Genomic DNA, 24,866 nt, shown 5'->3' with positions numbered 1-24,866 from the left:
TAAATACCTCTGTAGAAAAAAAAAGATTACAAAAATTTAAATTGGCACTTCAGGAAAAAAGGAAATTTAAAAAAATCAACAAATACGTATTTACAAATCATCACATTAGGCATCAGGTCTATGCCCTCAAAGTATTTTTAAGCCAGTCCTAGTAACCAGTTAAAAATTGAAAAAAAATTCTGCAAGAGCCAGTGTTAGTATAGAACAATAGTGGCTTGTTAGTAGGTGTTTTTAAGCTATAGATATGTTGAAAGAAGCTATAAGGAGATGGGGGGTCACTTTGGAATGAGAGAGAACATCTGAGAACAAGCTCAGAGTGAGAAAGGCATTTAAAGTTTTGAAAAACAATTTAGGAGTCTCATCTAGGTAGAGTGGAGGTTTAATACAAGTTGTAGCAGGAAGAAACTTGAGAAAGAAGGCTTGAATTATTTTATGACAAGAGTATTGAATAATGAATATTATCTTTACAAGTACGGAGGTGCTGAGAAGTTTATTATACAAATATGCAAATAAGAAAGAAAAAGCCCATACTTGTTCCTATTTCCTTTCTGAAGAATATGGCTTTGCAATCATTTACGATTATTCAATAAACTTACCACAGTTTATTAAATCACAAACGAGAAGAATAAACCACCATTGAAGAGAATCCTATCTGAGGCAAAATGGAGATATCATTGACAAATATCAAAATCTGAAGTTCTCTAAAGTTGGGAAGCTTGATTATTATGATGTAGATACAGAAATATGTGAAACATAAGCTTTGAAGACATGAAGATAATTATTCAATTCAAAGTCTGGTTCTGAGGAATGAAAATTAAACTAAATTCAAAGGAAGAATGTATGCCATGCATGTGTGGGACTACCTTAATAGGAAAAATATGGCTTGATAGGACTGTTTTCACCAAAAATGGATTTTCAGCAAGAATGAAACTCATATGTTGTGGTTTACCACACCCACACTGAAGGGGTATAAAAGTCCAGGCACAAGTGGTGATATTCATTTCCCAGAAACTCACCTAACATCCAACAAAATCCTCAAGCCCTGACACAATGAGCTACTACTACGGCAACTACTATGGTGGCCTTGGCTATGGCCTTGGTGGTTTCAGTGGCCTGGGCTATGGTTATGGTTCCACTTATGGCCTTGGAGGCTACGGTGGTTGCGGCTGTGGCTACTTTCATCCCACTTTCTATAGAAGATACTGGTCCTATGGATTTTTCTAATATTTTTTATTACATTACTTTTTATAATTTTTAATGGATTAGTACTTTTGCTTCAAAATCAGCAGTGAAATTTTTGAGAGGACAATGAAAAAGATATTGCAATGCAGACTGACACCTTGAATGAGTGGAGACATATGTTCCTGAGCCATGGTTTCACCAGTCAGGCTGGATATTCTCAATCCTGTAACATTACTGATATATAACATCTTTCTGTATCTATTCTGTGATAATTTGGCGCATAGTCTCTAATAAACATTTTCCACAAACATAAAAATGGATTTGTTTCTTTTCATTCACCTCAACACAATTGATTTTCAGGTTTTTCAAAATTTTAGTAATGTTTTTGCATCAAACATTTTCCCCATCGAATTATTTACTCCCTTCCATGTTCCCTCATACTTGGCACTTACGGATACACTAAGATTACATATCACTCCTTCAAGTGGTGTGTGTTCTGCACAGTTCATGCTTCTGTTTGATTTCAAATCCCACAGGATCACATAATTTTAGACAATTCCAATGAAGATATTTTTCCACTAAAAAATTCATAGCTCCATGTAACACCTCTTCTATTTTCAATATCATTATATACATTACTAAAAGTCTTCAGTGCTGTCAGGTGGGGATTGGGGATTGTCCTTCTTAGTCACCTCAGGTATTGTTGAATTACTAAAGTGTGCAAAAAAAATAGGTATGTATGGACAAGCACTTTGTTTTCAGGATACTTCGATGCCATGTGTCTTTTAAACAACCAAAGGCATTATGATATATTGATTAATTCCCAATGCCTCTGTTCTAAGTCAGGATGATTCTTCTACTGTTTTCCAGCTGTTTGGTTTCTGCTGTCTTCTCATTACTTAAACCTTGAGAGGAATGATATTCCAGATACTGTATTTGGCTTTTTGTCTTTACTCATGACACTTGCCATTAAGTTCTACTTCATGTTTGGTTTCCTCATATCTGTTGTCTTCTTTTTTTTTTAAATGTTTTTATTTATTTTTGAGAGTGAGAACATAAGCAGGGGAGGGGCAGAGAGAAGGAGGCAGAGGATCCAAAATGGGCTCTGTGCTAACAGCAAAGAGCCCAACGCAGAGCTCAGACTCAAGAACCATGAGATCATGACCTGAGCCAAAGTTGGATGCTTAACCAACTGAGCCACCCAGGCACCCCCTCATATCTTCCTGTCTTCTTATGCTTGATTCTCACAGTGTTTTTCCTGACTTGCTCATGTGAATGTTTTTTGTGTTTTCAATTTTCATGATTGGTTCTCCAAAATAATTCAGCAATGCATCCAAGAGAAAAACATGTAGTGCCATTGGTGATTCCTCTTGATAACTTAGAGAAATTAGGGATGATTATAGGAGTGGTACTTACCAGTTTCATAGAAAATTTAAGCTTTTCAGCCAATTCAGTAGCAAGCATTTACACAGGACTGTGGTGAATCTAAAAAGTGATTCTGCCAAAGTAAGCCTGTTTGACCAATAAATAGCAAAGATAAAATACAGCTAAAATTGGCTCCATTATTTTTAATGTGTCCTTATACTCTTCATATTATGTTTTTATGTTTTATACATGTCACAATATCTTCACATAAAATGGCAGAATATCTGAATTTTTTTCAAAAACAAGGAATTAGTAAAGGTATAAATGAAAGATCACTGGCAACAAATTGATTATAGCTAAGGGCTCATTATATTACCTATGGCTACACTTCTCCATGCCACAAATATAGCAAAACTGTACCACAATGAAAGTTCTATCATGGAAAAACATACAACATAGGGCTTAAAGAACAGGGAAAGATAGATCACATGGAACTAATAAGAAAGGAGATAATATTTTACCAGAGCCTTACAAAAAGGTTGAGATATGAACTAGTTGATCAAAAGCATAACAAATGATGAAAGTAACATAGACGTTTCTGATCATGTAAAAATATACATTACATTTATAGGAAAAAATTAAGACCTAAAGCTCAACATTTGGTATTAAAAATTAAGCTAAATGTAGCATTTGGAGTTAAAATGTCCATACGACCCAAAGTGATCTACATATTAAATATATTCCCTATTAAACACCAGGGTGTTTTTTACAGAAATTAAAAAAAAAAAAGAAACACAATTCATACAGAAGCACAAAAGACCACAACTAGCCAAATTATTTTAGATCTTAACCTACAAATTATCCTGACATCAAAAATATCTTTTTTTTTAATTTTTTTTTAACGTTTATTCATTTTTTTTTCAACGTTTATTTATTTTTGGGACAGAGAGAGACAGAGCATGAACGGGGGAGGGTCAGAGAGAGAGGGAGACACAGAATCCGAAGCAGGCTCCAGGCTCTGAGCCATCAGCCCAGAGCCCGACGCGGGGCTCGAACTCACGGACCGCGAGATCGTGACCTGGCTGAAGTCGGACGCCTAACCGACTGCGCCACCCAGGCGCCCCACGTTTATTCATTTTTGAGAGACAGAGAGAGACAGAGCATGAGCGGGGCAGGGGCAGAGAGAGAGGGAGACACAGAATCTGAGGCAGTCTCCAGGCTCTGAGCTGTCAGCACAGAGCCCCACGCAGGGCTCGAACCCACGCACTGCGAGATCATGACCTAAGCCGAAGTCAGACGCTCAACCGACTGAGCCACCCAGGCGCTCCCCAAAAATATTTCTAATAAGTTATATCTTTTGTGGGAGTACCTTTAATAAGACCATAGAAGGATCAACTTTTCATAAACAATAGGAAATATGTACAGACCCTTGCTGATCTGGAGACAACAGACTTCTGAAACTTCAATTATTCTTTGCAGAAGTTTTCTGTCCTGTCTACATGCACATCTTGCTTTCTATTGTCCCTTAGCATTAGTTAAAACCACTGTCTCTTGATAGGGTCTTCTCTTATCTTCTCTGTTAAATATTTATAAATTGGGTTGCAGCCTATTGTAAACCTTCCCTAGAACTTATTTTGCAGGACAACACAGCCCACGACAGCTTTGCTTTCTCGAAAAAAACTTCTCAAGTAATTTTAACTTCCGCTAGTTTTGTACTTCCATATATTCAGCTTTGCACCTGTACACACAACCCATACACATGTAGAAATACACACACACACACACACACACACACACATGCACACACACATTCTGACAATAATGGGAGCATCACTTGATAGGACCATGGAGTGATCATTTCCTTCCTTCTCGCTTATCATCTTCTTGTCTAAAAGTATAGCAAATTACCTTTTTATAATAAGGATTTAATTAGTCATATAGAAAGAGTTAGAGTAGTTCAGTAGATGACTGTGGACAGGAATGTTTGGAGGAAGAATATATTTCACGGGTGTAGGAAGTGTAAGAATTCTCAGGAGAAAGGTGTGAGAACAAGCTTAGAATGCAGACACTCATTTAAAATTTAGAGACAGGGGCGCCTGGGTGGCGCAGTCGGTTAAGCGTCCGACTTCAGCCAGGTCACGATCTCGCGGTCCGTGAGTTCGAGCCCCGCGTCAGGCTCTGGGCTGATGGCTCAGAGCCTGGAGCCTGTTTCCGATTCTGTGTCTCCCTCTCTCTCTGCCCCTTCCCCGTTCATGCTCTGTCTCTCTCTGTCCCAAAAATAAATAAACGTTGAAAAAAAAATTTTTTTTAAAAATAAAATAAAATTTAGAGACAATCGGATGACCCTTTTCATTAGGATGGGTGTTTTGTGAAAGGCACTAATGGGAAGTAAGTTGCATTGTGTCCGAACAGGGCTTGGATATAATCTAATAGAATTTGACCAGTACGATTTGCAGGAAGTTAATATGTTGTTTCACAGAATAGGCAGACAAATGGATGGTCAAATATTTGTTGTTTTCTCTAAATAAATTCTGCCTGTGTTTCAGAGTTATACAATTATGCATGACAATTTTATAATTTTTGTGCTAGTTCACTGAATTTTAAAAAGGAAGAAAACATGATATCTGGCACAAACTGAACTCTATTGTAGCCAAAGTGAAAGAAATATCGTCTGACAAATCCAAATTTTCAGCCAATGGCAGGAAAGAGCTGCCTGATGCAAGGGATTATGATCATAAACTTTAAATATAGAAATATGCATAGTCATTAGCTTTGAACATAAAACTAATTTTTCCTTATAAAGACTGATTCTCTGATTCTTAGACATGACAAATAGATTCAGAGGAAATCTTGACTTCAGGCATGCTTAGAACTACCCTTAAATAATAAACACTACCACAGTGCCCTTAGCTTTAATCTTGGTGGCCTGTGTATGTATATGGCTCCAGATACGGCTCTGGAAGCTATGGCAGTTCTAACTGTGGCTCCTCTCTGCTGATGGAAGAGTCTATGCCTCTGGGCTCTACTTTTTCAGTAAGACTCGCTGAACTCCCCGGACCTCAGAAAGCGCACACAGGCCTGGGTTAACTCCATTTGTCCGTTCTGCGCCGTAAGTGGCGTATCGGATTTATCTTCTTTGGCTTGTAGCTAGTTATTTGGCATCCAGTGTCAAAGAAACAGAGCTGGAAGAGGTTAAAGACTACTCAGTACTACCGCAGTTGGAAAAAGAGACTTCACAGAACTGAGCTCAATTTCACTCTGCGCAAAGGTGACTGGGTGTTTCAGAGGGAGAATGAGGGAGGGGGGGTGTGGGTGGTGAATGAGTCGGGGCTGGAGCAGAATCAGAGTTGCAGAAAATTACCAAAAAGCAGGAAGGGGTGGTTAGGTAATGTGATTAGGCCATCTGGGTTTGCTCGTTAGTGTTTATCTGGAGGAGAAGCAAACTTGTCATATTTCAGGACAGAAGGTAATTCTGCAAATGAGAGCAAGGCACCCAGTGAAGCTAGGCCCTTACCCTCCCACAAGGACTGGAGGCAGTACAAAACTTTGGGAGTCTGCACTGAAAAGAGATGACTCCCAGATCTTTGAGGCAGTCCTGGGTTGTAGAAGGCACATCTCAAAGGGGCAGAGAAGGGATTTAGGGCTGCCATTTAAGTAAGGGCTTCTGAGAAGAGTGAAGTTAGGGGCCTAGAGTCAGGTTTTGGCTGGAACAAAAAGTGAATGCTGGCATTCTTGAGCTTTCTAGGGGCATTTAAGGGGCTGGGCTGAGAGTTGAGGTTTCTGTGGCCAAGGTTGAGGCCGGTTTGGAAGAGAGCTCAGAGAGCCTCAATAAAGTTTGGTCAGGGAGAGAATCTGTCACAAGCAAGTCTAATGAGGAGAATGCATGCTCTCGAATGAGTGTCAGCGGGGACTGTGTTAGCAGGATCTCAAGCCTCAACCATCCTCCTGGATTGCACTGTCAGGAAAATGCTCTGCTGTTCCATCACTGTCAAACTGTTTCTAATCACTGGTCTCCCATGAGTGGCTTCTGCTTATTAATAAATAAAAGCCCTTAGCTCATATAGCAAAAAAAAAATATTAATTCTTCTAGGTGAAATTCTTAAAGATAACGGGATTTGAATACAATGCCGTTTTAAAAAGTTTTTATGGATTTTATTTTCCTACTTTGTGCCATTTTTCATCATCGCTTTCTAAAGCTACTAGGTCTAAAGAATCAACTGGGAAAAATACATTCTTGTCTCGCATGTATCTTCCCTAAGCGTCTCAGCACTTCGTTACTTCATGTTTTTCTCTCAAATGACTTTTCTTCTTTTCAGTGTCTACTAATCTCTTAAACCCCTCACAACACAGGTCAATATCTGCTTCCCCAATGAACTCTAAGTATTTTCTTTGTTATAAGTGACACCTTCCTCTACACTTGGGTATATTTTTATTTATACCTCTATCCCTAAACATATACATGTTCCATTTATTAAAATAAATGCTATTCTCCATTTATCTCTCCATTCAGAGTGAAATGGGTTGAGACTGGGTCATAGTTCAGACATTTTCTACTCTATTCAATTTAGTAAACATTACTTTTTCCACAACATTCTAGAGACTGTAACAAGGAGAACTACGAGGATGAACAATCTAAAATCCATTTATCCAGGGAGGATGAAATATTATGTCATATTTGAGGAGAGAAAATACATAGCAGAACTATGAGTTTTAGTGTAATAATTATTAAACTCAGCTTTGGGTAAAAACTTTTCACAGAAGCTGTGAGATCTCAGGTAAGTATTGAATGTTGTATTTTATCCTTGACAAATAAGAAGGTTGAAAGAAACAAGATGTGCTTAGAGGCATGAAAAATGATGTCTAGGCATGAACAATGCAAATTATGGTATAATCTGTATAATTATGGATACTACACCATAAAATCAGAAATCTTTTGAATGATATTATAAAGCTTTCTGCAATCTGACATCAAGGCACCATCAAAGCATAGGTTCTGCAAAGATCAAAATCATAATTCTTATAAAAAGAGATTGTAAGCATATGCAAAATTTTATCTGATGTATTAACCTGGGAACCAGCAGGATGACAAACATGGGTCAGAGGAAAATGTGAAAACTCGGGATATTCATTATCAGTGAATAAGAGAACTGAAGAGACATCTACAAAAAAGACTGATTAATTTGCAAATGGGCAATAAACAATAATCTTTGCAATTTTCTCTCTTGTGAAAAGAACATCATCACACTTCCTCAGTTTTATAATTGGAAAAGGCTGAGCCAAAATCCATTATGCAAATAAAATTTTATTCCTCTAAAGAGTCAGATGACCCTCCAGTGAGCTTATTAGAAGATGTCTGTAGCATATATTAAAGGTGATATATAGGACTTCCAGCTTCAGCCCTGTCATGTAAAGAGCTTGGAAATCTTCACTGCTTGGCTTACGGCTAGAAAAATCTAGACAAAAAAAAAATCAATGAATTTTCTTGAATGCATCAGAGAACTAAGGTCATTAGGTAACCCCCCACCCCCAAATTAGATGTAAATATACATTTAAGAAGATAGAGCTCTCAATATCTGTTTACCTTCAGGAGAAGCTGCTTGAATCATCAGTTGGTAAGAACTTTCACTGGTAATGTTTATGTGAAATTTAGAAGCCTAATGTAGGCAAGCATATGAAAGAGAAATTCCTAGGAAAACAATGTGAGAAAGTCCCCATATTTTACTGGACAGATTTTCCCTGTGAACATCAAAGAAAGGTCTCTTCTTGCTTTTGGAAGGAAGATGGGAAGGGTAACCACTGCCAGATATCCCTAATCTCCAAGAGAAAATACAAAAACCTGAAACCAAAAAATTTTGCCGAAATGTAATTCTGAAACTGTACCAGAGCTGAGGGAAGGGAATTTCTCAGCATCCATACCCCTTCAGTCTTCCTGTCTCATGGAATGTGGGAGAGGAACATTGACCACAAAAACAAGGGCTCCAAGGAAATCCATGAAGAATGCTGCAGCCAAGGAATAGGGGAAAGGTGGGAAAGGCTTGTGAAAAATTAACATATGGAAACTTCACTAACGTGGACTTGGGAAGCTAAAGGCAGAGTTTGGTAGGGGGATCCTTACCACTCAATGCCAATTATAGCAAGATTTGTCAGTTCAAGACTTCTGACAGAAGAATCTCAATAGGAAAGAATCATCAATTATGGGCCCCAAGAGGGAAAAATGTGCATTGCATCTTCTACAAGAAATAGACCAAACTCAGCCAGTGAGAAACCCTCATCACCCTGAACTCTTGCTTTTCTCCACTGGACTTTTGTTCCAAACAGCCCCTCCCACATCCCTATTTCTACACAAAATAATGTTCCTCTCCTTTGTGTGTTGCACTTGCCTATGGTTTTGTCATAGCTTCTTTATTCTGGATTGCAATTCTCTGTTATGTCTGAATAAACCCACTATTGCTGGCAAAAAAACTGGCAGTTTTATTTTAAGGTTAACAAACTGTATAACTGGAGAAAAACTTAGGAAGCTCATGGACCTAAGATAAATCCCCATTTAAAAAACCTGCTATTTAATCAGAAGATTATAGAATGGCCCCTTTCCCCAGATCTTATCACCAAACCTATAGGGCTTCAATATAATAAATTTAAATTGATTCAAACTGAAACAGTTACAAGACACAGAGTCATATTTTTTAAAAATGTTTATTTATTTATTTTTGGGAGGGAGAGAGAGCCAGGGAGGGGCAGAGACAGAGGGAGATAGAGAATCCCAAACAGGCTCTGTGCAGCCAGTGCAGAGCCCCATGCAGGGCTCGAACTCACAAACCACGAGATCGTGACCTAAGCTGAAATGCAGTCGGATGCCCAACCAACTGAGCCACCCACACGCCCGGACACAGACTCCTTCTGAGGGGTAATATATTAGGAAACCAAAGTCAAGAGAACAACAACAACAATAACAACAAAAAGGATACTGGAGGAATTTGAAGCTTTTGCTACCTATTGTCACAGTAAACATTCAAAAAGCCAACTCCCCAACAAGATTAATGTAAATCCTTACACTGAAAACCTCTTTACCTCAATTCAGTTAGTAACCAAGACATCATGCCTGAGTTTCAACAAAAAATTGAAAGCCATGTCTAAAGGCAAGGAAAAGGACATTCTGAAAAAAAGCAATGATCTGAGCCAGGCTCAAAGATGACATAGGTGGAATTAATAGATATGAACATTAAAATAACTATGATTAATAAATGTTACCTCTAATGGTAAAAGTAAATGCCTTATAAAAATGGGTGAGGGATGGAAGCAGAGAGGTGGATACCTTAAGACAGGACCTAAAATAAATGCTGCAAATAGAAAAGGTAGCCTCAGAAATGAAGAGTGAAGAAACACAACCCAAGAAAGAATCAATGAGCTTGAAGATAGGTCAATATAAACTGACCAAAATGAAATATAAACAGGGGGGAAATTGAAAAAAAATAACAAAACATCTAAGAGCTGTGGGGCAATATTAATATGTGTATTATATGTGGGGTGCCTAGGTGGCTCAGCTGGTTGAGCATCTGATTCTCGATTTTGGCTCAGGTCATGATTCCAGGGTCATGGGATCGAGCCCTGTGTCAGGCTCTGCGCTGTGCATGGAACCTGCTTGGGATTCTCAATCTCTCTCTCTCTCTCTCTCTCTCTCTCTCTCTCTCTCTTTGCCCCTCACCCCCACTGACATGTGCTCTCTCTCTCTCTCTCTCTCTCAAATGTGTCTTATATGTATAATTGTCATGTCAAATGAGAACAAAATAGACAAAAAAAATCTGAAGCAGTAATGTCTGAAACTTCCAACATTATTAACACACCAAATCACATGTCTAGATTCTTCTAAGAACGCCAACCAGAATAAAACAAACAAAACAAAATAAAACAATCAGCAAACCCCCACACCTAGATATATTGCATTCAAACTACAGAAAAGGGTAACATGAAGTATTAAAGCATTGAAAGAAACCTTCACAAACCTAGAATTACCAGAAATCACCCTTCAAAGTAGGAGAATGAATACTTTCTAAGACAAACAAAAGCTAAGGGAATCTATCACCAGCTCTGTAAGAAATGCTAAAAGAAATTTTTTAAGCACGAAGAAGATGTTAAATAACTTTTGATCTACACAAAGAAAGTGTGAAAGATTCCAAAATAAACTAAGAATTGCTGAGAGTCAGAATAGAGTCAGAACATTATTGGGTAAGTCAGGTCTCCTGTTTCAATTATGGGAACACCAAGAACTTCTGACTTTTGTCATTTGCAGCTTGACCACCTGCTAGAACACATCTTCCTACTTGGGGTGGAAACAGATAACGTAACAGCTGTTAGCCAAAGAACCAATCACGTATAGTCAGCTTAAAATCTGCAGCATCAATCATAATTCTTACAATACAAATTTACATAATCTTGTGGGATTTTTGTTTGTTTGTTTTTTGCCTTTATAAGCCTGCACTCCCTACTTGCAACTTGGAGCACACTTTAGATTTCAGCTGACTATCTCTGGGTTTGCAACCTCTAAATAAACAAACACTTACAGTTGCCTTACAGCCTTGCTGTCTTCTTAGTTGACAAAAGGTAGAGTAGGAAACAGAATGGAATGGAGAAAGAATCAGAGGGTGAAGTAAAATATTTTTTTTTACCCTTAATCGATTTAAAATGTAACTGTTCACTTTAGGCAATGATGGTAACCAATCTACTTAGTGAAATAATAAAGGGATAAGTAAAATGTTATAAGAGACAGGAGAGGGGGAATTTGGAACACTGTTATTAGGTATCTATAGTATTTGTGAAATGGCACTACTGTTTGAAAGTGAACTTGGGTTAGTTAAAAAAATCTTTTTTGATGTTTATTTTTGAGACGAGAGAGAGAGAGAGAGAGAGAGAGAGAGAGAGAGAGAGAGAGACAATAAGCACGGGAGGACCAGAGAGAGAGGGAGACACAGAACTTGAAGCAGGATTGAGATGTCAATACAGAGCCCGACACGGGGCCCAAACTCATGAACCAGGAGATAATGATCTGAGCTGAGGTTGGAGGCTCAACCAACTGAGCCACCCAGGTGCCTCTGAACTTAGGTTAGTTTAAAATGTGTGGTGTAAATTCCAGGGAAAACACACACACACAAGGTATAAGTTTGAAATGCTTTCTAAGAGAGGAGTAAAAATGTAGTCATATAAAATTCTCTTTAATACCCGATAAAGAAGAAAAACACAAGGAGAAAAAAAAAAAGACCAAATGCAATGGTTAGAAAACAGTTACAGAAAACATGGACATTGATTCAACTATATAAATTATATAAATAATAATTTTTAATGTGAATTGTTTAAATACATTAGGGAAAAAGACAAATGTCAGCATGGATTAAAAACATACAGGGGCGCCTGGGTGGCGCAGTCGGTTAAGCGTCCGACTTCAGCCAGGTCACGATCTCGCAGTCCGTGAGTTCGAGCCCCGCGTCGGGCTCTGGGCTGATGGCTCAGAGCCTGGAGCCTGTTTCCAATTCTGTGTCTCCCTCTCTCTCTGCCCCTCCCCCGTTCATGCTCTGTCTCTCTCTGTCCCAAAAATAAATAAACGTTGAAAAAAAAAATTAAAAAAAAAACATACAAACAAATAAATAAAAACACCACTAAGACTTGACTACGTGTTACCTACAAAGAAAAACTCTAAGAATCAAGACTTCGATGCATTTCTCCATCAAGGGATGGAGAAAATACACCATGCAAACACCAACTGAAAGAAAACTAAAGTTTTTATTTTAGATAAAAATACTTCAAAGAAGGGAAAATAAGCAAAAATAAAGGAAACAAAACAATTCTAAATGGCACGCACTCAACTGAAGAATGGAAAGATTAAAAAGCAGACAAAGCCAGAAGAAACTTATGAAAGAAATAGACAAACTCAGTCATGTAGCTGAGGACTTCAACACACATTGTTAGTAACTGACAGATCAATTAAGCAAAAAATCAACAGAGATACTGATGACAGGAAGTATTCACATTTATAAAACATTTCATCCACTAAGAGTAGAATACACATTCTTCTAAAGCTTGCTAGGAACATCTATCAAGAAAGACCACATTCTGGGCCATTAACAAATTTAACAAATTTGTTAACATTTTAAAAAATTTAAAAAGAGAGAGAAAACATACAAAGTTTGTTCTTAGACCACAATGAAATTTATATAGAAATCAATAATGGAAAGATAGTTGGAAAATCCCCCAAATGTTTGGAAAGTAAACAGTGCACTTCTAAATAACACACAAATTAAAAACATGTCTCAGGGTGTCCAGGTGGCTCCGTTGGTTCAGAGTCTGACTCTTGATTTGGGGTCAGGTCATGATCTCACAGTTCATAAGACTGAGTCCCACAGTGAGCTCTGTGCTGACAGTGTGGAGCCTGCTTGGGATTCTCCATCTCTCTTTCTCTCTCTGTCACCCCACCCATTCTCTCTCTGTCTCTCTCTCTCTCTCTCTCTCTTTCTCTCTCAAAAATATATAACATTTAAAAAATGTCTGAAGAGAAGCTTACAAGATATTTTAAAATAAATGAGACAAAATGCAACTTAGTGAACTGTGCAGGATTCAGCAAAAACAGTACTTAGAGGAAAATTTATAGCATTAAATGTATATATCAGAAAAGAAACAAAAAGGTCTAAAATCAATAACCTTACTTCTATATTAAGAAACTAGAGAAAGGGGAAAAAGTTAAGCCCAAATCCAGCAAAAGAAAATGTAGAATAACACTATAGAAGAAATTAATGAGCTGAAAAACAGAAAAAAATAGGGGAAATAAATCCAAAAGCTAACTGTATGGGAAGATGCAATTATTGATAGACTCCTATCACTTCTAGTTCAGGAAAAAGAGATAAGAGACACATTTCTAATACTATAAATGAAAAGGAGGTCATGGCCACTGATTTCATGGACACTAAAAGATAATAAGCAATCTACAAATGATTCTACACCCATAAATGAGATAACTTAGATAAAATGAACAAATACTTTTAAGTTACAAACTATCAAAACTCACATGAAGAGAAATAGATCATCTAAATAGCCCTATAACTGTTAAATTAATATTAAAGCAATAGATAAAAACCTTCCAAAAAAAGAAAGCACCTGGTTTATGATGTTTCCAGTTTCATTGAGGAATTTCAAACATTTAAGGAAAAAAAATATGAGTTCTCCACAATCACTTTTAGAAAATGGAAACTGAGAGAATTCTTACAAACTCATCCCATGAAGACATTCTTCTAACATGAAAATCAGACCAAAGCACTGGCAGAAAGGAAAATTAAAGAACAATGTTTCTCATGATTTTTTTTTTTGCAAAAATCCTCAACCAAGTATTAGGAAATCTCATTCAACAATCTACAAAAGAATTATGTGATGAGATAGATTCATTTTAAGTATAGAAAGCTAGTTTGACACTTGAAAATCAATTAACATAATATACCCTATCAATTGGCTAAAATATCATAGAATCGTACCACTAGATGTAGGGAAGGCACTTAAACAACCACATCCCTATTATGTTAAAAACTCTCCTCCAACTAAGAACAGAGAACTTCCTTAGCTTGATGAAAAACAGATAAGAAAAATCTATTGTTAATCATAAAAATACTAGATCCTTACCCTTAAGATTGGGTTATATTTATGTAATTGTTCTCTCTTTAGAGGACAAAATGGTTTCCACATTGGGTTGGGATATGCACATGCCTTTTGCTCCCACAGAAATTAACTTAGAAAAAAAGTTCTGATCCATTTTCCCCTCCAAACTCCAAATTAGCTTCCTTCATTCTTGTTGATACTAAGTGATAGACTTGGGTTACTTTATTAAATCACTTCTATTTCCCCTAGCCTTCACCAAACAAACAGACATTGTTAATTTTCTTCTGACATGTCAAAAAGACTTCATTCTCCCGTTCTCCACAAACTCTGATCTCACTTTTGCACATTTCACAGGAGTCTGGAATAAGTTAAAAAATGAAACCGTGGTTTAGAAGGGATAAGTTATTGCCAGGATGGCTGTCAGTTAAAGGATAAAAAGACAACTAATCCGTGTGCAGCTTAAATATCTCTCAGGTCAGTAATCTCCTGGGGTGTTAGCAGCATTTTTGCTTAAAAAAAAAAAAGAGGACTGCATAAGATTGATCATGTCCCTCTGTTTCTTGGATACCTCTGTGAGCTTTGCTGTACCTAAGGGAGTAGTCAGCCGCAGATAATAAACATTTTAGGCTTTCTGGCCAGTTATTCTCTAGCACAACTAGTCAATTTGGTTGTAGTAAGAGGAAAGCAGTCACAGACAATATATCGATGAAGAGTGTGCTTGTCCAATAAAACTACATGAACAGTCATAAGCACTGAAAGGATTTGACCCATGGGCTGCAGTTTGCTGACCTCAGACCTGGAGGATAAAACAAAAATACTTTAATGGGCATATAAGGTTTTTAGAAATGTTGGGTTTTTTTTTGCCTCATACAAATCCCCCCTGCCCCGCCCTTTTTATTTTAGAGTTACTTGACTCTATTCTACGTACACGTTATGTACTATCGTGGTTCTATAGCATGCCACTTAAAGGGCCCTTAGAATAAAAGGTTCTTTTTCCTTTTTTTCCTCACCTGTTAATTCTCACTTTTTCCGAAAGATACAATATACATACATTCATGTTTATGGAGGTTTTGCTGGTTTGACCCTCTTAGATATGAATTACTTCTGAGTGACTAACCATCCTTTTTACTCATGTTTGAGAATTTTCCCAACGTTTGGCAAATTCAGGGCCCCAACTGGCGCAGTCCCAGGAAAACCAGGTCAGTCGGCCACCCCAGCCATGTTGTCTACAGATCTTTTAAATATTTAAATTTAATATTCCAAAGTTTTAAGATTTTAGATTTTAGCACACTGTGACCATATAGAATTATATTGCATATACTTTTTTATTTATTTTCCATAATAATAAATTCTATAAGAGTAAGGTATGATTCATATTTTATTATCCTAAAATTTGTATACTTTCTAAACATTGAAGGAAATGCATATATATATTTGGCATTAGAATGCGGTTAAGAGCAAGAGTGGAAAGCAAGAAGGTAGGAAGGAGAAAGAAAGGAAGGGATATTTCTATGTAAATGGACTATAAATGAAATACAATTTCCATTTTAATAACCAAATAAGACTTATAGTAAAAAAATATAAAATTCTTTGGCCTTGCAAATGTAAAGAAAGATTTTGGTGGAAATATTTTAATTATTTATTACTACTTTTTGATATAAGAAATTAAAGTAATATTGACAGGAGTATGAAAATATATTATTTCTTGCTATTACTGGACCATAAATTACAAATATTAAATAGCGGTCTTGTTGATTGCCTACTAAAATGCCAACCTCAAAATCTTCAACTTTAAAATACTTTTGTGTTACCAAAAGATTAAAACATGATTCAGGAGGTAAATGCTAAAATATAACATGAGATAGTTTACAAAATTTGAATGGCAAAAGGTTTTTAAATACATGTTTATTATGGGGTGCCTGGGTGGCTCAATCAGTTGAGCATCTGACTTTGGCTCAGATCATGATCTCAGGGTTCATGAGTTCGAGCCCCATGTCAAGCTTTATGCTGACAGCACGGAACCTGCTTTGGATTCTCTGTCTCCCTCTCTCTCTGCCCCTCCTCTGCTTGTGCGCTCTCTTTCTCAAAAATAAATAAACATAAAAAAGTTTTTAAAGACATATTTGTTACTAAACAATTGATCTATTGTCATGTTAAATTAATCACAATTTTTTATAGTATGGCAACTTCAGTGAGCAATAGATAAGAAATATCTTAATAGTGAAGAGATAGAAATAATGTATAGAACTAAATTTGGTGAAAAATAAGTGGCCAACAAAATGAACTGAAGGAGACACTATCACAGGTGACATCATCAGAGAGCTGCCTGAGGCCTTCAAGCCTGGCCTACAGTTGACTTCTTGGAGGATTAAGTCAAGGCTGGCTTTGCAGGGCCCATGAACTCTTCTCATTATGGGCAATAGGTTTCGTGGAAAGCAAGCTCAGCAGGAAAGTCAAATTAAAAATTGAAGCTTCCTTAATTGGGTCTTTTCTAATTAAGAAAAGAATACTTTAATTGGATTTCTATAGTAGAACAGTCTTGGTTTTGAATAAACTTGAAGTAAATCAGCATGGTTTGCCCCATGTACCGCTGAGGGAGGGTATGAGCCTCTCTGTAGGTGTTCGTTCACAGGCAGAGGAACTTGAACAACCTTCAACCAAACCCACAAGGCCTGACACCGTGTGCTGTTATGGAGGCCTGAGCTTTGACAACAGTGGCCTGGATTCTGGTTCTGGCTGTGCTTGTGGAAGCCCCCCTGGTTCCATCTGTTGTTAGGCTCTAGCTATGGAGGTTATGGTCCTGGCTCTGCCCTGAGGAGATACGGATTTGACTTCTACTGAAAAACCTATTGATGTTTCTAGACTCTAGAAACAGAAAGCTTGACCTCCAGATCCTTTACTCCAAAGGGTTTTATAATATGTTCTTCTTGCATTCTATCAAAGGCTTTCATAACCTTGGTGGGACATTCTACAAGAACTGGGACTGGCAATAGCATCACCAGCAAGACTGTGGATTCCGTGGTTGATTTCAACCATGCTTTTTGTGACATCATAAATTCTCCTCTCCTCTCCTCCCGCCACCCCCGACTGATTAAAGATAAACTGATAAAGGACATATCTGATCAGGGAAAAAAAATACTTCCGTTCTAGGGTGGGAATTTTTTTCCCCTCACGATTGCTTCCTTATCCATGACCCATTCAGATGATTGAGCCAAGGTACTCCAAGGAATATTTGGACCTGCTAATCTGATGGTACTTAATCTTTTACAAGAACTACAAGGTAAGAGTGCTAACATTTCCATGTCTTTAGATAAAAGTAATAGTAATATAGACTCTTACAAATCCAATTGGATTGAGGTGATGCTTTCTTCTTCCTGGGTAAAAGAAGAGTAAATGGAAAATTGTGGCACTAAAAGATTCTGTTTTTGGCATATACTCTTATCAGATTCAAGGAAGCATTCTTTCAGGATTCCCGCCCCCCTCCCCCCACCCAGTTTGAAGTTTAATGAGTAGGAAAGAGGAGAGCAGCTTGAGTTTGGATGAAAACCCATTATCCTTACAATGCCAGAGGAATGAAGTTTGACTTTTTCTAAGTGGGCATTAGTGAACTTCTGGGTAAAAAGCAGAAACTCATTGCCTCTAAGAGTGCCATACACACTACCATGGTGATGGAGATGTGTGTATATAATTGAATCAAATGAAGGCACATTCACTCAATAAGATATTGAACACAGACTTTATGTGCCAGGCATTAAATGGGTGAAAAGATAAAGCCTATATAGTATTAACAGATCTTAGCTGATGTTTGCAAATGACTAATAGATGACTCAAATATCTAAAACAAAACATGAAAAAGTCAATGGTAGATGAGAGGTAGAGACAGAGTTTGAAATGGGTATTTAAATGGATCTTTAAATATTTTTCCCTAAAAACACAGTGATGACATCATTCATAGGGCAAGCACTAAGTCTCCCCAATACATAAATTCAGTATTACCAGCAGCCTGGTATTCTTGCTCTGCTCTCTGAGATATACTGAAGATATCTTGTTAGAAAGAACTATACAATATTATTAAAAAACATGGAAGGCCTTGAAAACACACACAAAAAATAAAATCTATACTGAAGGTGAATAGGTGATAAACATAATCAAAACCTAAAAGCTCTAATTGGAAAATGTTGATTGATCCAGTCCACCAAAGAAATCCTAGTTTTGTTTTTTTTTTAATTTTTTAATGCTTTTATTTATTTTTGAGACAGAGAGAGACAGAGCATGAGCAGGGGAGGGGGAGAGAGAGAGGGAGACACAGAATCCGAAGCAGGCTCCAGGTTCTGAGCTGTCAGCACAGAGCCCGACACGGGGCTCGAACTCACAGACCGTGAGATCATGACCTGAGCCAAAGTCACACACTCAACTGACTGAGCCACCCAGGTGCCCCAAGAAATCCTAGTTTTAAAAGATGTGAGGCCCCCTTTTCCCATAACAGAAAACAAATTACTGAGGTTTTCATCCATATGTCCTTTGATATAAATGTTATACATAGAATACTTAGACTTGTCACAGTTACCACTGAAGAAGTTTAAATGTCTTTGAACATCTACTCTACACAATGAGGTAACTGACCCCAGCTTCCATGGTCAGGGCTGCTGCAATGACCTTGGACGTGACAGCTTTTGGAAACAAAGTAAGGGATATTAAATGTGGATATAAATGTTGTCATCCAATTTTTTTTTTGTGGAAGATGCTGGACACTTGGTTTCTACCTAAGATTCTTGACAGAATGATCCAACAGCAAAATCCAACTTCTTAAATGTTTAATTTTACCAAATCTATTTCCAGCTTATATCAGGCAGAGAAGATGAATCGAAGGCTTACAAACTTGTTGGCATAAGATTTAAGAGCTGTCTGTGTATGTACAGCTGTTCAGTAGCAATTCAAACTTATTCTATAAATATTGGATATTTTACCACAGCACTTATTTCTTCTTTCACTCTCAAGACACTCATTTTTCATCTGAAATTTCTTTAGTGTATTTTACACTGGGAGAGATCTCTATAATCATTTTCCAATAAACGTGTTTAATGTGGCATTACAATATGGTCTTACTTTAGTCATTTATCTTAATAATTTTCCTTTGTTTTATGATATTTCAAATGAAGGCAACTGCTTCTTTTCCTGAGGATATCATTTATTTCCATTATTAAATCATTGAAAACCAAATATAGATTTAGCTCGAGAGGGAGAAGTTCCTGGTCTTTCTCAGCTTGTTATTTTTCTTCCCTCTTCTGTGTCTGTGAGTCAGAATGCAGACTTTTCAGTCCCAAGTGATCTTGTCAGTGATCACTGGAGGAACTTATTACATGGTAAATATGCTTTAGATGGCTTTTTGAATTATTAATAAAAATTTGTATTGGAGCAAACTCTAATTTACAGCAATGATTTTGGGTGCTAAAATCCCTTGGCTAAGATTCTGGTTGTAAAGAGTCTTCATAATAATTTTAACTTATTTGGTCATTTCGCCACTGGTTATATTCACAGTATTGTTGATCATCAAAGAGAAATTGACACCAAGGAGCTGCGTGAGAGTTTCATAGTGAACCACTGGACCAAGAAGTCTTACGATCCTATCACACAGACCCTGTTATCCATTGTCTTTTTACTAGCTGCCTCATGAGTTATTTGCAGGGTAAGGACTACTTATCACCCAAAACTTTTTGAGCCTGACATTCCCCCCCCCCCCCACAAATATTGGCTATTTCCACTTTTAAAAATTGCTTTACATTAAGGATGCTAGCAGAACTTTTTGAAGTGTGGTACTATGTACCAAAACCTTAGGCTTAAACTCTCTTGGGAATTTATCATAAGATGATAATTCCAATGGAGACATTATATGGAAACTGTATTAGAAGTCACACTAATGAAAGTTAGAAACATTTTTAAATCAGCTTAAATTTTTTGTAATTCACAATTAACCTAAATCACAGTCTATTGAGTAAGAAAACACAACCTTTTTTCTGTTAACCTTGGCACATATAGTGGGTGAGTAATGTTATATAATTGTGTTTTTAATTTGTGTTTCCCTGATAACTCTGGTAACTAATCATGCCACACAATGTATTTGTTTATTGACTATTTGTATATCTTCCTTTCAATGTTCTCAGGTGTGGGGAGTATATTTGTCTTTAGACATTTGAATTGTAAGAGATCTTTACATATGATAGGTATCTCTATCTCTATCATTTCTATTCTCTATCTCTAATCTATAGCTATACCTATCTTTATCATCTATGCTATATATCTATAGCTATACTATTTTTTCCAGTCTGTGGCTTGCTGTTGATGTATTTCACTTCACAATGTTTTTTTCTTTTCTTTTCTTTTTTCTTTTTCTACAGTTAGTACTTTCTATGTCTTCAAACAAAACAAACAAATAAACTTCTAGAAGCTTTAAAGTTTTAGTTTTTATGCTTAGTCCTATCATACATTTGAATTAATTTTTGTGTATATGAGGCAGAAATTAAGATCATTTTCTTCTCATTCCCTATAAATATTCCATTATTTCAGTACCATTTGATGAAAGTTTTTTGGTTTTTTTTGGGATCTTTGTAGGAAAAAAATCTCTGATTCCAGACTCCCTAACATTTTTCATTGACTTACTTGTGTATCCTCATACCAATATAACACTTCCTTGATTATTTGGGTTTAATAAGTGTTAAAATCTGTCAATGTAAAGCTTTTTTTTCCTTGTTAAAGATTGCATTGGATGTTTTAGGTTTCTTAGATTTCCTTATACACTTTGGGATCTTTTGTAAATATGCATACATCATACTGGAATTTCAATGAGGATTTTATTTAATATATAATTTCAGAGATATTCTTTCTATTGTCCATACATAAACATTTTATATATATCTAAATGTGTGTGTATCTATATCTATATCTATATCTATATCTATATCTATATCTATACATACATATCTTTAGTAATTGCTTCCACCATTAATTTGTAACTATCAAAAACTAAGTCTTTCACATCTTTCTTTAAATTACCTGTATTTTATTTTTCTGATATTGTTAATCATATTCTTGTACTTTATTTTCTAAATTTTCATATATAACTGAATCCTAGATTTGTAGATTGAATTTATCTTCTGAATGAATTAGTCTAAAATTAATATTATTTCTTCAATAGTTGTCATTATTTGAGTAGTTACTGAAATTCACCACTAAAACAATGTGAATCTGGAGTTTTCTTTGTTAGAAGTCTGTTTTTTTTTTCCTTTGTAATACAAAATTTATTTCCTTAAGAGATATAGTCATTAAGGTTTTTATTTCTTCTTGTGTCAGTTTTAGTAAACTTTTAATTTGAGAAATTGTTGACTTTTATGCAATACAAGAATATTTCACTACAGAAATTAGTACATAACATTTGACTTCGGTCTTGATATAAAGAAAGCCTTTGGAGGGGCACCTGGGTGGCTCAGTCAGTTAAACCTCTGACTTCCGCTCAGGTCATGATCTTGTAGTTCATGAGTTCGACAGCAGTGTGGAGCCTGCTTCAGATCCTCTATATCCCTCTGTCTCTGTCCTTCCCCACCTTGTTTCTCAAAAATAAATTAAAAAAAAAAATTAAAAAAAGAGAAAGTCTTTGGAAAATCAGGTTAGTTTATTTTCTACTGAATTATTGCTGCCTGGGGTGGAACCAGCACTAATGCTTTGATTGAGTGGTCAATATACATATAACTATAATATTAATATAGTTCAGTAGAATTTAAAATTAAATCGTAGAATAAAGCAATGACATTAAGTATTTTGTGACTATTTATTTATTTATTTATTTAAATGTTTATTTATTTTTGACAGAGAGAGACAGAGTGCAAGCAGGGGACAGGCAGAGAGAGAGGGAGACACAGATCTGAAGCAGCTTCCAGGCTCTGAGCTATCAGCACAGAGCCTGACGTGGGGCTCGAACCCACAGACCGTGAGATCATGGCCTGAGCCGAAGTCCAACCCCCAACATACTGAGCCACTCAGGTGCCCCTTGTGACTTTTTAAATCATCATAATTATCTTAGAGCTATGTGGTAAACTCTTCTCAAAAGAACTTTATCTATGCCCTTAGTCATTAAATAACAGGTTTTAAAAAATGAAACATGGATATTAGGCAGTAGAATATCGAATATCCAATTAGTATTATGTGGAAACCATTAGCAAATAATTCTTTAATTTTCTCATCATTTGGGGTGATGGAGTTAAAACGAGTATCCAAATTTTAAGAACACGTACACAATGTTAAAGATATCCTTAGATTAATCTCTGAGAGAAATCACTCTGACTCACATGGTCTACATTTTTGTTTCTCCTCTCACTTCCTGCACAAGAAGATCAATAGAGCTATGTATTTATTCTAGCATAATACTATAATCTTGGATCCCAGAAAGAAGACCTAAATTGCCAGAATGCCTTCTGCACCTCTTTCAGATCATAATTGTAAAGGATTATTGACATTTAAACTAAGGCTCCATCAGTTTTGACTAGAATTAAATATAGAGAACAAAGGAACATTTATTTGTTATATTCTCTCTCCTCTTCTTCTCTCTGTCCTTTTTCAGGTCTGGAAGTGCCTTCTTTAAGGAAGCAACAAGATTTTAACTATCGTGTGTTAAAAATTAAGGAATATGTCTAATGAGACACTGTCAACAGAATTGGTTCTATGTTGGCCCTGAACCACACAAAATCAGGTAAAATTTGTTTGTATCTCAGTATTTTTAGGTATTTGATGTCTAAGTGATTACAGTTTCAAATAGGGCATGATTTAAGAATAACATTAGTGCCCTGTGTAGCTCAAATAATAACAGGTAGTCATCACCATGAAAAAATAGAGAGCATATGCGGTAAAGTAGTATCATCTTGATGAAACTGTCAGATAGTCACTTGACTGAGCTGTAGAGACCCTCAGAAATCTAAATGAGGTGGAGTTTATGCAAGTCCTGATGTAGGAATAGTCTTTGAAGTTGCAAATGAATATTTCTCATTATAAACATAATTGAATAAAAGGAATTGAGCTAACTGAGCTAAATTTTTACCGGGATGGAAGATTATTCCATGCATATTAAACAAAAGAGCCAAAAATACTTCTTTCATGAAATTTCTTCTGAGGAAGGAAAATGAGGTGTGTTTGGATGATTTACCACATCCATAAAATTTAGGGCATAAAAGCCTCTGAGCAGATGTGAAGATTCATAGTCAAGAAGCACACATTTGAGAACAAACCAAGCCTTTAACTCTTGACACCATAAGGTATTATGGCAGCTACTCTGGAGATCTGGGCTGTGGCGGTGGCTGGGGAGGTGACAGATATGTCTGCTACTGCCCATTGTGCTAGAGGGATATGGATTCTCTGGCTTCTATTAAAATTCTTCTTCATGAGTCTCATATATTGTTCCATTAGTGGACTTGCTGAATCTGATTTCGACCTCTGGATCAATGAAGACTGCATGGGTCCATTTATTCAAAATAATTAGCACCTAAAGTTTTCAGTACATTTATAATTACACAAATTTGTCTCTGTCTCCTTGATTTCTTTAATAAAGTCTTGGGGCGCCTGGGTGGCGCAGTCGGTTGAGCGTCCGACTTCAGCCAGGTCACGATCTTGCGGCCCGTGAGTTCGAGCCCCGCGTCGGGCTCTGGGCTGACGGCTCAGAGCCTGGAGCCTGCTTCCGATTCTGTGTCTCCCTCTCTCTCTGCCCCTCCCCCGTTCGTGCTCTGTCTCTCTCTGTCCCAAAAATAAATAAATGTTGAAAAAAAAAATTAAAAAAAAAAAATAAATAAAAATAAAAAAAATAAAAAAAAAAAAAAGTCTCTTAATTTGAAACAGAAATGCAGCTTTTGTTTAATTCTTTATTATCAATTATACATGTAACTAAGCATAGAGACTACACAACTTTCAAAGGTTTCAATGTACTTTCTTATGTATTAAATATTTCACAGACATATAAAAAGAACATTCAATTTAGACTGAAATGAATAAGTTCTCAAATATCCATTGATTTTTTCTTTATTTTAATTAGATAATGCTTAGATTTAAATTCAATAAGAATAAAAAATCAAGTCTAACAATTTTGAACTGTGTATTTATTGTAATAAATAAAAAAGAATTTATATTGTTTAACATTTTGTACAATTCCATTTATCAATGCAGTCCAAAATAAATAAATTTATCCTTCTTTGAAAATTTGTCCTTATTTAGCTTTTTATGGTAAGAAAAGAAGAGTGATAGATCAAAATGTTTCTCTGAACTTCTAGGCAAGAAAAGCGTTTGTTTTAAATGAATTTCTTGATCATATATAGTATTTTTCTCTATTTCCCCTACTTGACATTCTTATGAAAATAGTTATTTTATAAACAGTTATTTTATAAATGTATTTCAAATTAGTTAATTAAAATATATGTAGAATCAAGCATATTAATTGGTTTAGATTTTTATTATCTCGCTGTTCCTCTGTAGCATGCAACGATACTCTTTTCTACTTTTGCCATCATCATTATCATGGCACCTTTTGCAACTGTATATGAAATGCAAACACCTAGATACAACCAGACAATAAATTACTCTGTAGCTTTACTTGATTAGAGCTATCACACATCCAAAGGATTTTTTTAATGTTTATTTATTTATTTTTATTTATT

At 36.2% G+C, this 24,866-nt stretch overlaps 1 long non-coding RNA gene across 1 annotated transcript; it reads left to right on the top strand.

Annotated features, from left to right (window-relative positions):
* Positions 1-17,276: 17,276 nt before the first annotated feature.
* On the top strand, positions 17,277-23,715 carry LOC125174678 (uncharacterized). The gene is made up of 3 exons (XR_007155498.1): positions 17,277-17,458; positions 22,790-22,918; positions 23,629-23,715. It is a non-coding gene; the product is annotated as an uncharacterized LOC125174678 (long non-coding RNA).
* Positions 23,716-24,866: the final 1,151 nt, after the last annotated feature.

The sequence above is a fragment of the Prionailurus viverrinus genome, chromosome C2 (genome assembly GCF_022837055.1).
Source record: "Prionailurus viverrinus isolate Anna chromosome C2, UM_Priviv_1.0, whole genome shotgun sequence".
In the NCBI taxonomy this organism is placed as follows: Eukaryota; Metazoa; Chordata; class Mammalia; order Carnivora; family Felidae; genus Prionailurus; species Prionailurus viverrinus.
This window is presented reverse-complemented; position numbering and strand designations above follow the sequence as displayed.